General features: G+C 50.1%; 1 non-coding gene and 1 pseudogene across 1 annotated transcript; both read left to right on the forward strand.

Moving 5' to 3' along the window:
• Window positions 1–9,000, forward strand: part of LOC142840419 (melanoma-associated antigen D4-like) — a 10,491-nt pseudogene extending 1,491 nt beyond the window's left edge.
• Window positions 7,893–8,016, forward strand: LOC142841900 (small nucleolar RNA SNORA11). Its single transcript, XR_012909141.1, has one exon. It is a non-coding gene; the product is annotated as a small nucleolar RNA SNORA11 (small nucleolar RNA).
• Window positions 9,001–9,346: the final 346 nt, after the last annotated feature.

Here is a 9,346-nt window from a genome sequence, read left to right on the forward strand (position 1 = left end):
AAGCGCTTGTAGTTCACGGAGAGACCAGCAGGCACCAGGAAGGCCCAGTGGACAGCATGATAGTGTCAGTCCTAGGGACGTGGTCCAATGGTAATGCAGAGTGGGCCCCTAAGGTGTGGGTCCCACACCGAGCATAATTACATATAGCATCCTGGGGTGAGACTGAGTTTCTCTGTCTGAGTCATGGATGTGAAACATAAACTTAAATCTCCTGGAAGGTGAATCCTGCTCATTTGGGACAGATATTGTGATCTGGGTGACCTGTCACTCCGTGGGAGGAACAAAGGGACAACCAGACACACTGCCCACTCCCATAGCCCTCTGGATTGAAAAAAGGCCAGCACGCTGTTATCTAGAGTCGCATTAACTACACAGTCTAGATGGAAGCCCCTGCCTGCCATCCCATGTGACGTTCAGATCCAGGCATAATATCTGAGCCTACTGTTGCCAGAGTCCAAGTCTCCAACCCCTGTAGCCAACCGCGTCTGAATTCCTAGCCCCCACTTCCTTTAGATTACTCCAGGCAAACAGACTGCTTGTCGCTTACCCAGATCTTGGACTTAAGCTCCCTCTCCAGGCCTCTTAATCCAAGCCCCCATTAGTGTTTCAGTCCCAGCCTCAGCTCAGACCCAGTCAGCTGAGTTTGCCCTTCCCCCGTCGCTCCACCAGCTCCATGTATCTCCTGACTTTGGCTCCTCGAGACCGGGTTTTCAGAGCTGTCCTCTGCACCTGTTGTCTGAGCACTGATCCACTGTGTGTTGAGCGTGACTCTGCGTGTCTGTGCATGTGCCTCTGCATGTGTGTGTGTGTGTGTGTGTGTGTGTGTCTGCATCTCATCTGGGTATCTGTATCCCTGTGTGTTTTCTTCCAGCCCCTGCGTCTCAGTTTCGAGCCCCACCCCCACCCTCTTTCTGTGCAATCCAGGTAGGATTTTTGTGATTGCTTCCTCCAGTTCAAATACTAATCAAATCTAGACATCCAGACACCCCCTCTAAAGTTCCTTTTCATCATGTCTCCTCTGTGATTACCTTAGCCAAGTCTTTGTCACCGATGGACCAGCCCCTCACACACAGCCTCCTGTCCTGTCATGCCTATGCCCTGCATAGCTACCTACCTGATGAATGTTGCCCCCTCACCTCGCCAGAGGCCCTGCTTCCACCTCATCATCCCCTGCTCTCACTCTCAGACTGAGCTCTCTTCTCAGGATGGCTGGGGCCTGCTTCAATGTGGAACCAGAATACTGCTAGGCTGAAGACATGGACGGAGCTCGAGACCATGCCAGGGGGAAAGTGAAGGAGACAATGGCTATGAAGAATTTGGTGCTGTTGGTGGTGTTGGCGTCTCCAACAGCTTTGACATCCATCTCCTCAGAGCCTTTGGTAGCTGGGGTCAAAGCTTTCAGATGTTTTTGGTGAGCCTCGCTCCTTGTCCACCTGCTCATTCTGGTCTTCGTCCCTGCTCTAGTGGCACAGATGCAAGGGAGGCAAGAGTGGCGTAGGCTTGTACAGGTTCCCCAAAGCTTTCCTGCCCTACGGGGGAAGGTCTTAGGGGCACCAGACAGTCACAAGCTTCCTAGAGCCCCAAACTAGGTGCTATAAAAAGACTGGGTTTTCTAGGGAGCGTGATGCTTGGCCCTCCCCTCACTTCCCATGGCTTCTGACTTGGCAGAATGAGCCCTGAGAACTGAAAAAGCCCTGTGCTGGCCCAGACACTGGTGCAGGCACTCCAGCTGGATTCTGAAACCCTGGATGGTGGCGGGGACACCAGGGCCTATGCTGTCAATATAGCCTCGGCCTCTAGCCCAGCTGCATAGGCTGCTGCAGCTGCTGTTTGTAGGTCCTTCAATCGGATGGGTCACCAGCCATCGGGTGACTCCACAGCCGGCCCCAGGAGTTGATGCTTAGCCTTGGCAGCGGACACCCCTAAGATAATCTTTGTCTTCTTGCAGATGTCCCAGGGGTTAGTGGCTAGCGGAACAGCTGCCCCTGGGACACCAGAAACAGCTGCACAATCCCACAACACCTCTAGCCCAGAAGGTTGCTGCCAAGGGGCCAAGAAGGGCCTGTGATTTCTCTCAGCCTCCAAGGGTCAAAGAGATAGATGCTATCCAGCCTCAACAGCCTTCCTGAACCAGAATTAAATCTTTGATATCCCTCAGTCAGAAGTTATCAGTGCAATGGCCTTTCCATGGTACATGAGGTCTACAGGGCCCAAGAGTCCATGCCGGAGAGTCCCAGTGCTGCTTCTAGATGCCCCAGACATCCCCTGCCAGGGAAGGGAGAGACCACCAAGTCTGGGGAGGCTCTGGCTCAGACAGGAAGGGTGGAGCCTCAGAATGTTGTGGCCACAGCTGCTGCCAAGGCCAAAACAATCACAAGTACCCTAGAGTGTGAGGGAAGCCACTGTTGCCCAGCAAAGTGCTGAGCCCTGGCTCAGGATGGGAGGCAAGGGAACCAAAAAAGCGAGAGACTTCCCGTCATTTGGAGTCTCTTGTCCCTCTTTTCTTTCTCTCTTCTCCTGTCCATTGCCTTCTTCCTCCGCTCTCCTTTCCCATCCCTCCCACTCCTCCCCTACTCACGCCTTTCTCTTGTGTGTCCATGTTCCTCCACTACACATTTTTAGCACGTTTGGGTGACTCCATGTAGCTCCTATTCTCTGGTCTGGTTGGAGAGCGCACCAGCCAGTGCTTGTACTTCTCTTGCGGCCAAGAGCCTGCATGGGTAAGGGATGCATGGGGCCCTCTTGAATAGAGCATCTGGAAACCCTGCATGTGGCTGTCATTCTTGACATAGTCCAAACACCTGATAAAGGACATGAGAGCAGTGAAGAAGAAAGAGATCCTGCTCTGGTTCCCTTCGCCTGTATGGTATCTCAGCCCCCACTGACACCTTGGGCTCAGTTAGCACCTAGGTCCCCAGTGGCCCCAAGTTCACAGATACCTCAAGGCAAGTGTTGGGCCGGCCCCTGAGCACCATGACCCTTCTGCCAAAGAGTAAGAAGCCCATCCCTCTGCCAAAGAGCAAGAAGCCCATCCCTCTGCCAAAGAGCAAGAAGCCCATCCCTCTGCCAAGAGTAAGAAGCCCATCCCTCTGCCAAAGAGCAAGAAGCCCATCCCTCTGCCAAAGAGTAAGAAGCCCATCCCTCTGCCAAAAAGTAAGAAGCCCATCCCTCTGCCAAAGAGTAAGAACCCCATCCCTCTGCCAAAAAGTAAGAAGCCTATCCCTCCTGTCTTTTTTGCTCCTTCCCCATGGGCTAGCACTCTGTGGCTACCCATGCCTTGATTTTCTCTTGTGTAACTCCTCCTACTCCAGGCAAGTAAGCTGGTGAAATACCTGGTGATTAAGGACTACAGAGAGGTACCCATCAGGCAGGCAGGTAGACAGTCTGTGCCTCTATAAACATCCCTTTAACATCTCTATAAACATGTACCCCACTGTTCATGCTGCAGTGGTTTCTGTCTCTCAGCATGGTGCTCAGAATGGCTGCCTTCAGCCGGAATGGCCAAAACGCTGAGTCTCTGAGGCCCTGCTCAGACCAGCTGCATTTGCTGAGCATTCTGTCATCCCATCCCTGCAAGCATGCTGAAGGATGTCATCAGAGAATATGATTAACACTTGCCTGAGGACATTGCAAGACACACCTACACTCTGGAAAAGCAGGTAATGAGGGGAGAAACTCCAAGCTATCAGAACCCTTGGCCAGGCTGTGGCCTCATTGTTCTAGAAGCCTCCTCTAGCCCTCACTGCTTGAGCTTCTACTACACCAGCAGTGCAGCGGGAACATGTCCCCCCTAGTGTCCCCCTGCCCTTTGAGAGTCTCTGTCTCCTAAGACAGATGCTACTTGTTGTCCCTGCTTGCTCCAGTTTCTCTTAGAATCTCACCCAGGCGTGGACTCCTGACTGGGAGCTGAGGAAATGTCCTGACCAGGGCTTGACTGGGTGCATCAATTCCCAGCATAGGGCTTGACTTCACTGGTTTCTGTTCAGGTAGAACTTTGGGATCCACTTGAAGGAAATAGACAAGAACATCCATTCTTGTCTACATGAGGGATTCTTCTGCTGCTTTTGGGGGAAGTAAGGAAGGGAAAGGAAATGCTGTGGCCTGTCCCTGCCTGAAAGCTCCCAGGGAAACAGGAGTGCAGGACTAAGGGGCTCAGTAAGTCTCTCTCTCTCTCTCTCTCTCTCTCTCTCTCTCTCTCTCTCTCTCTCTCTCTCTCTCGGAACAGCACACAACAACTGCAGGTGGAAAGGAAGCATGCTGGGCCCAGTCCTGTCTGCATTTTGGGTTTTGCAGGCATGCACCCATGCAGGTGCACACCTACACACATAGCTTGGAGGAAAAGCAGCTTGTTCTTTGGTCCAGAATTGACAGGTCAGTCCTCCCGTGGAGATGCTCGCATGTAGATCTTGAGGCAGACAGGACCAACAAACCCTGCATCTGTATTTGTACACCTTATGGCCTTCTGCAAAGTTTCTGCTCCCAGCCCTGTAACATTGGGGCATCCACCTTCAGCCTACAGAACCCATAGTATCTGGAAGACTTTTCAATGAAGCAGGAAATTTCAAAGATAGTTCTGCCTATATTGGCAGGGTGTCAGCCACTTTCTTCTGTGTCCTGCAGAATGTCTGGAAGACTCTTTCATGAAGCAGGAACCCTGAAGGACTGTTTCACCTTTAGGCAAGTTCAGCAGCCCTTTTTCTGTGGGTCCTGCCTGACCATATTTATACAGCATAACATCAAGTATTCCAGGCCAGAGCAGCTTCTTGCCCAAATGGCTAATCAACTCCATAAGGAGCCTCTTCAATATCCATCATCCTCTTGAAGTAGATTGGTGTTGGGGACTGCGGACCACCAGATCCTGAATTTCCTGTAAACAACTTGTTTTCCTCTGCTCTGAGCCGCCTGCAGCTGCTCTGAGCATGAGACCCTGAAGGGAGGGGAGTGGGTTCTGGAGGACCTGCAGCTGAAAGATCCCTAGAGCTGGGGCGTGGCCAGAGCACTATATAAGCTGCCTCTGAGCACAATAAAGGGGGCATTCTTGGGGAATTCAAGGATGACCCATGTGTGTTTCTCTCTCATTCCCTGTTTGTGTATGTGTGTGTGAGAGTGTGTGTGTGTGTGTGTGTGTGTGTGTGTGTGTGTGTGTGTGTGTGTGTGTGAATCTTCAGGCCCTTGCTTGACTCTCGAACTCTTTTGTAGAGCAGGTGGTATGCTACAGGCTTAGTAACGTAGTGCACATAGTAGAAGAGCTACAGGACTGTAGTACACGTAGTAGCACAGACACTACAGATTGGTGCTGCCAGGAGCAGATGAGTCTCATTGTTACGAAAAGTCCTAAGTTCTTAGAACATTTTAAATGTCATATTCTGTTAGTCAAGAATACCTATCCATCTGAAACATATCTCTGTACATCTAGAATACCTAATTAACATGACTACAAGCTTGACTGTTATAGATGACTATTGACCTGTATTTCTTAATTATACATTACATTTCGAAATGAGCTGCACAAACACAATACTTCAATCAAGAGCAGAAACATATATATATATATATATATATATATATATATATATATATATATATATAACAAAATTGACCTTAAATTTGTATCGATAGACCAAGATCCCTACCAATACAAAGTATTCATCTCTATACAGTGTAGTAATAAGGGCGGCGGGGCTGCGTCCCCAACACCCCAGCCGCCTGCTCTGCTAGCTTATGCCCCGAAATAATTACACGGACACTGTATTCTTTTAAACACTGCTTGGCCCTTTAGCTCTAGCCCTTACTGGCTAATTCTGATATCCCGATCAACCCATCTCTAATAATCTGTGAGCACCGGTCTTACCGGGAAGATTCTAGCCTAAGTCCATCCTGGGTCGGAGCTGGGGCATGGCGTCTCTCTGAGGTGTCTGCTCCGGAGAGGAGAGCTGTGGAGTCTGAGCTCACTTCCTCTTCCTCCCAGCGTTCTGTTCTGTTTTCTCCTCCCACCTATCTTCTAACCAATGAGGACCAAGCAGTTTCTTTTTATTTAACCAATGACCTTCCTCCATCAATACAGAGATGCTCCTGTTCCCTGCCTTACCCACACTATGCATAACCCAGGGAAGAGTGGATCAGCTCGGCCCTCTTGGGGATGAGACAATTCAATCTCAGGTTGTAGAAATATGAATTTTCTTGGATGGGAAAGAGGACCCTTTATGTGGCGGGGAAGAATTCTCCTTCTGTGGAAAGAGGCTATTGGAGAGCTGGCTACAGTGTGGGGGAAGCTGCGTCCAGACAGCGTCACTCCTCCTCCTCCTCCTCCTCCTCCTCCTCCTCCTCCTCCTCCTCCTCCTCCTCCTCCTCCTCCTCGTTAGAACCAAAGACACTCTGGTTAGAACCAAGTTTCCTCTTGGTGATTTTGGGCATCATTTCATGAATGGCAACTGAGGTGGCAAAAGTGAGTCCTCAGCCTGTTGATAGGGTTCTGCCCATCCTGTGCTGTCATCCACGTTTGTCAAACCATTGTTCCCCAACTTTCTTTGCTGTTGTCCTTGGGGAGTTACTCCCCAAAATGGGACAGTTCCTGTGCCTCAGTGCTCTCAGAAGAATAAGCTCCAGGACTGGAATAGTCTGAACTAGGACTCTGGTTCCCTGAGCCAGAAAGACAGCAGAGGGATCTCATCACAACAGAAGGGTAGCTTCCTGGAACTCCCAGCCCCTTCATAGACCATTGTGCCCAGATGAGATCTCAGACAGTGCGAGTTGGGGGCAGTGGCCATCCTTTCTGTCAGGTGTCTTGGGCTGGCGTTCATGAGGCATCTGCTGTGAGGGTGTGGTCTTCTGTTTAGGTGCTCTCCTGCAGGAAGTGCTCTGTACACATCTCTCACCGCCACTCCCAGCAGGCATGCTCTTCGCTTGCCCTCAGAATCAAGTGCCCATTTCTTTGTAATCTGAAAAAAGTCATCGTGATGGCTTTGTAAAGCAGAAGTAAGGATTGCATGAGTTTGTTGCACTCATGTGGGATCCTTGGTTCTGGTCAGGTGGGGAAGACCATTCCCTGGGTCAAAGTGCAAAGTGTAGGAACTCTGGCCTTTGGTGTGGACATGCATGGTGACCCAATACATGCTGGTGTCTCAGTTAGGGTCTCTATTGTTGTGAAGAGACACCACAACCACGGCAACTCTTATAAAGGAAAACATTTTATTGGGGCTGGGTCCTAGTTCAGAGGATTAGTCCATTATCATAATGGTGTGAAACATGGCAGCACGCAGGCAGACATGGTGCTGGAGAGGTAGCTGAGAGTTCTATATCTGGATCCACAGGCAGCAGGAAGAGAGTGTGAGCCACTGGGTCTCACCTGAGCTTCTGAAACCTCCAAGTCCACCCCTAGTGACATCCTCCAACAAGACTATATCTACTCCAACGAAACCATACCATCTAATAATGCCACTCCCTATGAATCTATGGGAGTCATTTTCATTCAGACTACCACAGCTGGCATGTGGGAAGAAGAAATTCAGGGGCATTCTTGAGGGGGAAAGGGAACCCCGATTGGCTGAGAACACTCTGCAGGAGCCGAGTGTGATAGACCACCAGATCACTCAGCACTTGCCCTGCAGACTCACATGCAAAATTCCCCTATCGTACGTGTGAGGAGACTTGGGCTCTGAGATCTGAAGACTCTGAGCATGTTCCATAGTGGAAAAAAGGCAGGGCACACCCTTTCTTTGGTACTTAGAGAATGCGCAAGTGCAAACACAGGCAAGTGTGCGTACGTGCCATAGTGCACAAAGTCACACAGTCACGGGTGCTTGTGTCCACACAGAGAAGTACAGGGATTTAAGAGCTCCAGATTCTTCCTTTCTAGTCATTGTCTGTATGGCTTAGCCAGGGACCCTTGCCCCCGTGTGTCCTCGGAGCAAAGGGCTTAAAGATTGACTCTTCTGTTTACGCTTTCGACAGAAATCTGGAGCCTCTATGGTAAGAAGCAAAAATTGTGGCTTTGCTGTGAGCAAATATCCTACCCAAATTCTGAGTTAGCCCACTGGCGTGAGGTGGTGAAGTTCTTACTCTTGGATGCTGAGGTGTTGGGAGAGGGAGAGGCAGTGTAGACCCCCTTCTGCTAACTGAGGAATATCACCAAGGTAGAAGAGGTCTGCTTGCCTAGAAGAAAAGGATGTTTTCTTCTTGCGCCAATAAACCTGGAATATCATCAGATTCCCCAACATCACCTTATTGCAGTATGAGATCCTCGGCGGTCTTTGAGCCTGCCATGAGACCAGCAAGATGGGGGCCTGAGGCTCAGTGCACAGGTACAGGAGATCTTCTGTGCCTTGTGGTCCTTGACTGAAAGCTCATACAGTGACCCTATCACAAAGGAAGCTCTTAGAGGACCATGAAGAATTTAGCCAGAAATTCATAGATGTCATCCGATGTGTTCTGGGAGCAGGGGGATTCCCAGTCCTGGCATAGAACAGTAGGGGCTTGATTCATTATGCCTAATACAGGAGGGTGTGGCAGACAGCAGGTGCTCCCTGAATGTGGGATGTTCTGTCTTTAAATTTCTGCTCCCTACTTCAGTACCAGAACCAGGATCCTTGGGAGTGGAAGGCTCATTTCTTGGAAGCAGTGGATGATGCTTTCCAGAAGATAAATGTGGATATGACTAAGCAACATACCAGGGTCCAGATGAGGACCCAGATAAAAATTGGGGATGAAGCTTGGATTGGACCATAGAACTGGAACAATATCCAGGCAAAGCTGCTGACATGCAATGAAGACAGAGATTTTAGTGATGCTTGGGCCAGGATCCCTTTTGTATTCTGGGCCAGGTATCATCAGTGCACCCTAAATAGCAATCATGCTAATGGGAGAGCCATATGGAGAACTGGTATCAGAGGCAGCACCAAAGGTGTGGCAAGCACTAACATCCTAGTTAGCCCCAGCACCTGCTCTACCATCTTGACCAGAGATGGCACCAGAGGTGGCACCAACTTCTCCTATATCCAGTAATATCATCAAAGGGACATGATGTTCTAAGGAAGGGCTGAGAAGCTGGTTAGGGATGTTCGGGGAGGTGAAGGGTAGCCCCAATGGTGGGGAAGTACACGTTTATTGTTTGTGTCTCTCCCTTGTTGCTATGGAGTCAATCTATGTTCTTCTCTTTGCTCCCTGTGTTCCTGGCGGCATTGAGGACATGAAGCCATCTTCCATACCCAGCTACACTGTGTCACTCAGAGTTCCTCTTACATAGCACCCTGGCCTTTCTCCCTGTGGGTCAGAGGTCATGTGTGAGGGAGGCTATTTTGCCCTTTGTGTTTTACTTGTGTGTTTGTGCTTTGGGTATCAGTGTTACATC

Source organism: Microtus pennsylvanicus, chromosome X (genome assembly GCF_037038515.1).
Source record: "Microtus pennsylvanicus isolate mMicPen1 chromosome X, mMicPen1.hap1, whole genome shotgun sequence".
NCBI lineage: Eukaryota > Metazoa > Chordata > Mammalia > Rodentia > Cricetidae > Microtus > Microtus pennsylvanicus.